The sequence below is a fragment of the Mustela nivalis genome (assembly GCF_964662115.1).
Source record: "Mustela nivalis genome assembly, contig: HAP1_SCAFFOLD_2728, whole genome shotgun sequence".
NCBI classification, from domain to species: domain Eukaryota; kingdom Metazoa; phylum Chordata; class Mammalia; order Carnivora; family Mustelidae; genus Mustela; species Mustela nivalis.
This window is the reverse complement of record NW_028133937.1, coordinates 39,277-49,801: the sequence shown is the minus strand read 5'-3', so window position 1 is coordinate 49,801 and position 10,525 is coordinate 39,277. Positions and strand designations below refer to the sequence as shown.

Here is a 10,525-nt window from a genome sequence, read left to right as displayed (position 1 = left end):
CCTCCTCTCTGCCTGCCTCTCTGCCTACTTGTGATATCTCTCTCTCTGTTGAATAAATAAATAAAATCTTAAAAAAAAAAAAAGAAATAGAAAGTCTGTGTAGTCCTGCTTAAAAAAAAATAATAATTTAGGTGCCCCTGGGTGGCTCAGTCAGTTGAGAGACTGACTCTTGGTTTCTACTCCTGTCATGATCTTGGGGTCCAAGGATCAAATCCCCGCTGGGTTCTCTGCTCTCAGCAGGGAGCCCACTTAAGGATTCTCTCCATCTGTCTGCCCCTCCCACCACTCACGAAGGCATGCTCCTTCTCTCTAAAATAAATGTATCTTTAAAAAAAAAAGTAATTTAATCTGTAGATTAAGAAATCTTCACACACACAAACCAATACATGCAGATATAGTCTTCCAAACTTTAAACAGTTAAGGTTATTCCAATCTTACACAAATTCTTCTAGATACAAAGGAAAGCAACATTCCCTTAACCATTCAATGAGGCTGATATAATTGAAATTCTACAGCTATACAAGGATTGTGTAAGAAAGGAAAGTTGAGAGACTAATCTTGCCCATAAACACACATAAAAAATCCTGAGCAAAATATTAGCAAAAAAATTTATAAGAGGGGTGCCTGGGTGGCTCGATGGGTTAAAGCCTCTGCTTCACCTCAGGTCATGATCCCAGGGTCCTGGGATTGAGCCCCACATTGGGTTCTCTGCTCAGCAGGGAGCCTGCCTCCCCCTCTCTCTCTGCCTACCTCTCTGCCTACTTGTGATCTGTCAAATAAATAAATTAATTAAAAAAAAAAACAACAAAAAAGAATTTTAAAAAAAAGTTCATGAGAGTGTTAAAGTGGACCAAAAAACACAATCCTACTATATTGTCTGCAAGAACCCCATGTTATGGTGTACCTGGGTGGCTCAGTTAAGTGTCCCAACTCTTGACTTCAGCTCAGGTCAGGATCTCAGGGTCTTGAGATCAAGCCCCATGTTGGGCTCCAGGTTTTATGGGATCTTCTCTCCTTTAGTTCCCACTATTCTTGGTCAAGCCATTTCGAAGAATGAAGACACGAACCAGACAGAGTGATGGGCAGCAAAGGCAAGTTTATTGAGCCGACAGTAAAGTTTATTGAGTGATAGAATACAAAGCTCCCAAAGAAGGAGGGGTCCCAAGAGGATCGCCACTGTTGTTTCTAAGATTAGGGATTTTTAATTGGATTAGCCCCAGGAGCCTGTTACCCCATCAGATTTTTGTCATCTATCTATCACATGGGAAATGGTGGAGGGTTCCTTCTTGGGTGATGTAAAATGCTTTTAACGGTAGTTTCCTCTTAGTGGGGGGTGGGGGGGTTGGGAAAAAGGCTTTCCTGCCTTTCTTCCAACTCTCCATTATCTGCTCAATGCAGAGTCTGCTTGTCCCCCCCACCCCACTTACGCATGCTCAAGTACTCTCTCGGTCTCAGATAAAATCTAAAAACAAAACAAAACTTCACTTTATTTTTTTTTAAGATTTTATTTACTTATTTGACAGAAAGAGAGAGGTCACAAGTAGGCAGAGAGGCAGGCAGAGAGAGACGGGGAAGCAGGCTCCCTGCTGAGCAGAGAGCCCAATGTGGGGCTCAATCCCAGGACCCTGGGATCATGACCTGAGCTGAAGGCAAAAGCTTAACCCTCTGAGCCACCCAGGTGCCCCTCACTTTATTTATTCTTTTTTTTTTTAATTTTTAGATTTTATTTTTAAGTAATCTCCACACCCAACATGGGGCTTGAACTCACAACCCCCAGATTGAGTCACATGTTCACCACTGACTGAGCCAGCCAGGCACCCCAAGGAATCCACTTTAATTCTAAATTTCATAAGAGAATTTTAAAAATTTTTTATGGTTTAAAAATATTTTATTTATTTATTTATTTGACAGAGAGAGAGAGAGAGACACAGTGAGAGAGGGAACACAAGGAAGGGGAGTGGGAGAGGGAGAAGCAGGCTTCCCACGGAGCAGGGAGCCTGATGGATGCAGGGCTCAATCCCAGGACCCTGGGATCATGACCTGAGCTGAAGGCAGCCACTTAACAATTGAGCCACCCAGGCACCCCAAAAGAATTTTTTTTTAATGACCAGGTTGGCTTTATACAAGAATGGCTTAATATTAGAAAATCCAGGGGTGCCTGGGTAGCTCAGTCAGCTGAGTGTCTGACTTTTGATTTTGATGTAGGATATAATCTTGGGGTCGTGTGATCCAGTCCCACCCAGCAGGGAGTCTTCTTGAGATTCTCTCCCTTTCTCTTCCTCCTCCTCTGCCCCTCTCCTCTTGCACTCTCTCAAATAAATAAATAAAATATTTTTTAAAAATCCACACACACAATCAATCACACCATATTTAAGGAGAAAAACCATATCATCTTCTCAAATACATACAGAAATAGTGTTTTGAGGGACACCTGGCTAGCTCAGTGGGTGGAGCATGGGACTCAATCTCAGGGCTGTGAATTCGAGCCCCTTGTTGCATGTAGAGATTACTTGAAAAAATAAAATCAGAAAAGAAAAGAAAAAAGAGAAACAAAAGGAAAAGAAAAATAAATGGTATATGATAAGACTCAAAATTCATTCATGATTAAAATCTATAATATTCTAGGGGCACCTGGGTGGTTCAGTCAGTTGGGAATCCAACTTGATTTTGGCTCAGGTTGGTCATGATCTCAGGATCCTGGGATCAAGCCCTGTGTCAGGCTCCTGCTTGGCAGGGTGTCTGCTCGAGGATTCTCTCTCACTCTGCCCCTCCTCCCACTCATGTGAGCTCTTTCTCAAATGAATAAATAAATCTTTTTTTAAAAATCTATAAAATATTCTATAGCAAAAGAAGTATAAAAGGGTGCTTCTTAATCTGAAAAAAAAAAAAAGGTATGCCAAACCATTTAGTAAATATATATATTTGGAGGAGGGGGTTGGGGAGGGACAGAGGCGAGGAAGAGAGAGAATCTCAAGCAGGCTCCACACCCAGTGCTGATCCCGACACATGGCTTGATCTCACCACCCTGAGATCATGACCTGAGTCTAAATCAACAGTCAGATGATTTAACTGGCTGAACCACCCAGGCACCTCATGCAAATTATCACTTTTAATAGAAAAAAGCATTCCTTTTAGAATCAGGAAAAATGACACTACCACTGCTTTTGTTCAACACTGTACGAGAGCACTGAAACAGTGAGATAAAATTTTAAAAGTACAAAGTTTGGAAAGGGTATTACACACAGGAAAACATGTTCAATATCACTAATCATTATGAAAATGTAAATGAAGGGGTGCCTGGGTGGCTCAGTGAGTTAAAGTCTCTGCCTGAACCTCAGGTCATGATCCTGGGGTCCTGGGATCGAGCCCCATATCAGGCTCCCTGCTCAGCAGGGAGCCTGCTTCTTCCTCTGCCCCTCCCCCCCACCATTCTCTCTCTCTCTCCCTCTTTCTTTCTCTCTCAAATAAATTTTTTAGAAAATCTTTTTTTAAAGATTTTATTTATTTATTTGACAGAGAGAAATCACAAGTAGGCAGAGAGGCAGGCAGAGAGAGAGAGGAGGAAGCAGGCTCCCCACCAAGCAGAGAGCCCAATGGAGGGCTCAATCCCAGGATCCTGAGATCATGACCTGAGCCGAAGGCAGAGGCTTAACTCATTGAGCCACCCAGGTACCCTCAAATAAATTTAAAAATCTTTAAAAAAAGAGAGAGAGAGAGAGAGAGAGAGAGAAGAAATAACAAGTGTTGGTGAGGATGTGAAGAATGTAAACTGGTGTAGCCACCATGGAAAAAAGCATAGAGCTTTCTCAAAAAATTTAAAAGAGTAATAGCATATGATCCAATTATTCCACTACTGCGTATTTACCCAAAGAAAATGAAAACATGAATACAAAAAGATATGTGCACACCTGTTTATTGTGGCATTATTTACAATAGCCAATATATGGAAGCAATCCAAGTATCCATTGATAGACAAATGGATAAGAAAGATGTAGTGTGTGTATGTGTGCATATAAGTCTATATGTATAGGGGCACCTGGGTGGCTCAGTGGGTTAAGCCTCTGCCTTCGGCTCAGGTCATAGTCTCAGGGTCCTGGTATCGGGCCCCACATCGGGATCTCTGCTCAGCAGGGAGCCTGCTTCTCCCTCTCTCTCTGCCTGCCTCTCTGCCTGCTTGTGATATCTCTCTCATCAAATAAATAAATTATTTTTAAGTATATATGTATAGTCATATGTATAATATATGTTACACATGTATATAATATGTAATATTTAATATATAAGAATATATGTAATCCATACATACTTACATGTATGTATACTTACACGTATGTAAATATATGTATATACACACATACACAGCCAGAAAAAAAGAAGAGATCATGACATTTGCAACAATATGGATAGACCTACGGGGTACCGTACTAAGTGAAGTAGGTCAGAAAGGGCAAGACAAACATCATGTGATTTCACTCATACGTGGAATTTAAGAAAACAAATGAGGGGTGTCTGGGTGGCTCAGTCAGATTAGTGGCTGCCTTGGCTCAGGACATGATCTTAGGGTCCTGAGATCAAGTCCCACATCAGGCTTCCTACTAAGTGGGGAGCCTGCTTCTCTCCCTCTGCCTGCTGCTCCCCCTGCTTGTGCACACTCTTTCAAATGAATAAGTAAAAATCTTAAAAAAAAAAAAAAGGGGGACAGAGAAAATACAACCGTATACAAACAGACAAAGCTAGTATGTAGTAATAGAGGTCAGCACAGTGATTCTCTTTGGCACTGTTCACTGGGAGGAAGCATGACAGAGCCTTCTGGTGTGTTAGAAATGCTCTATGTAGATCTTTTTCTGTATGGTAATTACAGGAATAAAACATGCACAAGGTCACTAAGCTTATACTTAAGATGTGTGCATTTTTTTTTAAAGATTTTATTTATTTATTTGACAGAGAGAAATTACAAGTACACTGAGAGGCAGGCAGAGAGAGAGAGAGAAGGAAGCAGGCTCCCTGCTGAGCAGAGAGCCCGATGCGGGACTCGATCCCAGGACCCTGAGACCATGACCTGAGCCGAAGGCAGCAGCTTAACCCACTGAGCCACCCAGGCACCCCGATGTGTGCATTTTTCTATGTAAGTTTTACATCAATAAAAAAGTTTTCAAAATGTAACTAAATTCTACAATTTGAGGAGTGCCTGGGTGGCTCAGTGGGTTAAAGTCTCTGCCTTCGGCTCAGGTCATGATCTCAGGGTCCTGGGATTGAGCCCCACATTGTTCTCTCTACTCAGCAGGGAGCAGGGAGCCTGCTTCCTCCTCTCCCTCTGCCTGCTTCTCTGCCTACTTGTGATCTCTGTCTCTCAAATAAATAAATAAAATCTTTAAAAAAAATTTTTTTTCAATTCAAAAAATTCAAAATTCAATTAAAAAATAATTTTTTTTCAAATTCTACAATTTGAAAGGGCAAGAAAAATAGATGGTACCTAGAAATACATAGCACCTGGGCGCCTGTGTGGCTCAGTGGGTTAACGTCTCTGCCTTCAGCTCTGGTCATGATTCCAGGGTCCTGGGATCAAGCCCCGCATCGGGCTCTCTGCTCAGCAGGGAGCCTGCTTCCCCCACCCTCTGTCTGCCTCTCTGCCTACTTGTGATCTCTTTCTCTCTGTCAAATAAATAAATAAAATCTTTAAAAAAAAAGAAAGAAAGAAAGAAAGAAAGAAATAACACCCGCCCCCCTTTACTTATGGTGTTTCCCTTTACACAATTTTAGTCGTCTGTGGTTAACCATGATCTGGAAGCAGACGAGCCTCCTACTGACAAACCGTCAGGTCAGGAGTATCTTACTGGCCCCAAATGTCAGAGTATCAATGCCCACGTCATGCACCTGACTTCATCTCATCACCTGGGCACTGTATTATCTCACATCAACACAAGAAGAAGGAGGAGTACAGTATAAGATATATTGGGGAGATGAGACCACATTCATATAACTTTTATTGCAGCAAATTGTTATAATTATTCTATTATGTATGTATATTCAAAATTCCAAGAATTTTACTCCTAAATCTATACCCTCTGAAAATTTTGGTTTAAATATGTTTGAATGATGGTTCATGGATACGTTTTCCAATATCGTGAAAACAAAAACAGAGAACAGAAAAGTAACCACAGTCCACCAACAGAAGAACAAAAAGTAAATGATGGTTAAGGGGTGCAGGGGTGTGGGAGGCACAGTTATTCATTCCACAGTTATGGAATGAGTAAGTCAAGGAGACGGAAGGCACAGCACATAGCATATAGACAATGGTATTGTTAACAGTGTTGTATGGTTACCGCGCCTGGGTGGCTCAGTTGGTTAAGCCACTGCTTTTGGCTCAGGTCATGATCCCAGAGTCTTGGAATCAAGTCCCACTTCAGGCTCCCAGCTCCGTGGGGAGTGTGCTTCTCCCTCTGACCTTCTCCCCTCTCGTGTTGTCTCTCATTCTCTCTCTCTCAAATAAATAAAGAAAATCTTAAAAAAAAAAAAAAAACAGTGTTGTATGGTCAAGATGGCAGCTACATTTATGGGGAGCATAGCATAACGTATAGAGAAGTTGAATCACTGTATTATACACCTGAAATTAGGGTAGCATGTGTATCAAATTCAATTAAAAAAAATAATAATAATGGTATGGACACCTGGGTGGCTCATTCAGTTAGGCATCTGCCTTCAGCTCAGCTCAGGTCATGATTCCAGGGTCCTGGGATCAAGTCCCATTCCTCTCTCCCTGCTCAGCGGGGAGCCCACTGCTCCCTCTGTTTGTGCGCGTGTGCTCTCTCTCTCTCTGACAAATTAAATAAATAATTAATTATAAATCCTGGGGCACCTGGGTGGTTCAGTCATTTTCAGCTCAGGTCATGATCCCAGGGTCCTGGGATCAAGCCCTGCATCAGGCTCCTGGGAGCCTGCTTCTCCCTTTCCCACTCCCCCACTTGTGTTCCCTCTCTTGCCGTGTCTCTCTGTCAAATATATAAATAAATAAATAAAACCTTTAAAAAAAATTTATATATATATATATATATATATATATATATATATATACTGGGGTGCCTGTGTGGCTCAGTGGGTTGAAGCCTCTGCCTTTGGCTCGGGTTGTGATCCCGGGGTCCTGGGATCGAGCCCCATGTTGGGCTCTTTGCTTGGCAGGGAGCCTACTTCCTCCTCTCTCTCTGCCTGCCTCTCTGTCTGCTTGTGATTGCTGTCTGTCGAATGAATGAATAAAATCTTTAAAATATATATATATAAATTATATATATAAAATATATATATTATATATTATATATTATATATTATATATATTATATATTATATATTATATAATAATTATATATTATATATTATATATATTATATATTATATAATAATTATATATTATATATAATATATATTATATATTTTATTTTATCTGGCAGTTCAGCTGCAAGTTTTGAAGATGCCGCCCGAAGGAAAAAGCGGTTTAGGGAAAAAGCGGTGGAGCTACCTCCTGAAGTGGTCGTTCTTCTGACAAGAAGGCTCAGGATCCCAAATGTGGCGGCGATGCAGTAAAGGTCAGACACTTTCCGTGTAAAAAACAAGGGAAAACCATGGGAGCCACGGAAAAGTTAAAGTCTGGAAAGGCATCCAATGAAGTGGCTTTCATGAAGATAGAGCTGGACAAAGGGGTGACCAGAGGTATCATGGTGGGACCATTTCCAGAAGCAGCATTTGCCTTGCCTACGAGTGAGCTGTGTAAGTCTGTGTTTATAGATCCTCCAATTAAAATAAAATTTGGATATCATCTTACAGTGACTGAAAGGAGAAAATAAAATTCTACAAAAGACTGAAAAAAATATAGTGGCCAAAAAATGAAAAAATAGAATCATTTTAAAAATAAAATTGTTTTTCTCTTTTCTGAAAAAAAAACAGAAACAAAAATCATAAATTATGGTATAGATACACTAAAAAAAATGGCTGAACTATAATCTGGAGGCAGCAGATCAGCGACTCAATCTTAGAATTCTAGTGTTGAGTGAAAGAACAAGTCATCAGCAGATGGTGTATCACACATGACCTATAATATGACATCATTTAAATACATTTCAAGAACAAAACTCATCAATATATTGTTTGGGAAAACATAAGCATGTGATTTTTTTAAACTAGGTTTTTTAAGAAGACTATTTGTTTGAAAGAGACAGAGAGAATGCACAGTTAACGGCGGGGGGGGGGGGGGGGGCGTGCAGAGGGAAAGAATCTCCAGCAGGCTCCCAGCTGAGTGTAGAGCCCAGTTGGACATGGGTCCAATCTCTTGACCCTGAGACCATGACCTAAGTAGAAATCAAGAGTCAGACACTTACGGGCATCTGGGTGGCTCTTTGGGTTAAACTTCTGCCTTCAGTTCAGGCCCATGGTCCCATGGTCCCATGATCCCATGGTCCTGGGATCCAGCCCCATCGGGCTCTCTGCTCAGCGGGGAGCCTGCCTCCCCCTCCCTCTGTGCCTGCCTCTCTGCCTCTCTGCCTACTTGTGATTTCTGTCAAATAAATAAATAAAATCTTAAAAAAAAAAAAAAGTCAGACACTTAAATGGCTGAGCCATCCAGGTACCCCCGTATTCTTTTAAGAAAGCAGGGGATTGGAGCAGCTGGGTGGCTCAGTTGGTCGCCTGTCTGCCTTGGGCTCAGGTCATAACTCCCAAGTCCTGGGATCCAGCCCTACATGGGCTCCTTGCTCAGCAGGAGCCCCCCTTCCCCCCACTCTCTCTCAGTCAAGCTCTCTCTCTTGCTCTCAAATAAATAAATTTTTTAAAAAATAGTCCATTCGGAAGGAAGGAAGGAAGGGAGGGAGGGAGGGAGGGAGGGAGGAAGGAAAGAAGGAAGGAAGGAACGGCAAGTATCATAAACCCAAATCAGGAACAGGGTTACCAGGATCACAACATGGCTGACCTCCCTGGGAGCCACATCTGCCACAGGTCACAAGCATGATGCAGGTAGTGAGTTCTTGGGAGTTCTGGTGGTACCTGGATTACCTTCACTGGGAAGACAGGTGAATGGAAAAGGCAACTACACAGGAAAGTGGGCAAGGGTATAAACTGGCAAATGAAAGAAGAGAAAATCTGACCAAAGACTATACAAAAAGATACTCAATCTCACTACCAATCGGGGAAAGTTTACGAGTTAAAACTAGGTGTCATTTTCCATCCATATAACTGACAATATTTTAAAAATCTGATGATATGAGCTATTGAGAATGGGGGAATGGGTGGTGGAATATGGCCTTCCTGAGCCTGTACAAATGTAAACTAGGCCATTTTCAGTAAGATTGAGGAAAAACAAATGTATACTCCCAACCCCACATACTACTTGTTAATCTCCCAGCAGTTTTCAATATTAATTAGCATTTTAAGTTAAAAACTAACTTGATTCATCTAATGAAATATTTCTTTTTTTAAAGGCCAGTGACCAAGCTGGGTCTATGTAACCCATTATCACTGTATTCTTTTATCTCCTCCTGTAATCACACGTGATCATACAGTAATTTTGTTGCTTAAGAATAATACTGATAAACCCCTCTTACTGGCAGATTTAACAATTTATCTGTAACCTTCTACAAATGACTTAAACTAGTAAATGCAACTGTATATCACCCAAAATGTCAACAGTATAAAGCCAGTTGACAGTTGTATCAAGTTGTATCATTTCAACATTTGAAACAATTTGTAACCGCTTTCTTATCGTTTAAATGCAACCAAATAGCCACTGTGTGTAGCAAAGAGGAAGCTGTGGATAATAAAAGTGCAGAAAACTTGGGAGCTGGTGAGCACGGGAAAGAGAAAGGAAGATGCTCTGATAACGGGCTATTTTTTAAATTTAACAGAGCATGTATCTGTTATTAATAAACATAGTATTTAATAACACATTAGTAACACATTATAACACATTAATGTGGGGGCATCTGGGTGGCTCAGTGGATTAAAGCCTCTGCCTTCCATTCAGGTCATGATGTCAGGGCTCTCTGCCCAGCAGGGAGCCTGCTCCCCCCCCCCACCCCCGAGCCTGCTTCTCTGCCTACTTCTGATCTCTGTCTGTCAAATAAATAAAATCTTTAAAAAAATAAAAAATAAATTTAAAAAAATAAAGATTAATATGTATATGTGTCAAACAGGTTGTCCCCTTGAAGTACTTTCTTTAGTTTCTGCTTCCTCTTCTTACGTTGCCAAAGGGCTATTTCCACAAGGTCTGTGGCTAAGCAGTCTTTTCTGACTTTTTATCTGGCCATCTAATCAGCTACTGCAGGACAGTTAAGACCCAGTCACCTTCTGAATCACTTTATTCTAGAAAAGATGTTGTGAACTTACCTTATTTTATTAGTAAGTTCTGGCGGGTATGTACATTTTTCTGGAGACAACGTTATAACTCTCAAAGGTGTTCAAAAGGGTCTGTGACCCTAGAAAATCCAAGGACACCGCATGAAGACAAATTCTCTTTCAACCACGTGGAAACCCGCGGCACCAGCTT

At 41.1% G+C, this 10,525-nt stretch overlaps 1 long non-coding RNA gene across 1 annotated transcript; it reads right to left on the bottom strand.

Annotated features, from left to right (window-relative positions):
• Positions 1-5,953: 5,953 nt before the first annotated feature.
• LOC309858525 lies at positions 5,954-10,524 on the bottom strand. Its single transcript, XR_014308228.1, has 2 exons — positions 10,366-10,524; positions 5,954-6,501 (listed from the first exon to the last, which is right to left on the bottom strand). It is a non-coding gene; the product is annotated as an uncharacterized lncRNA (long non-coding RNA).
• Position 10,525: the final 1 nt, after the last annotated feature.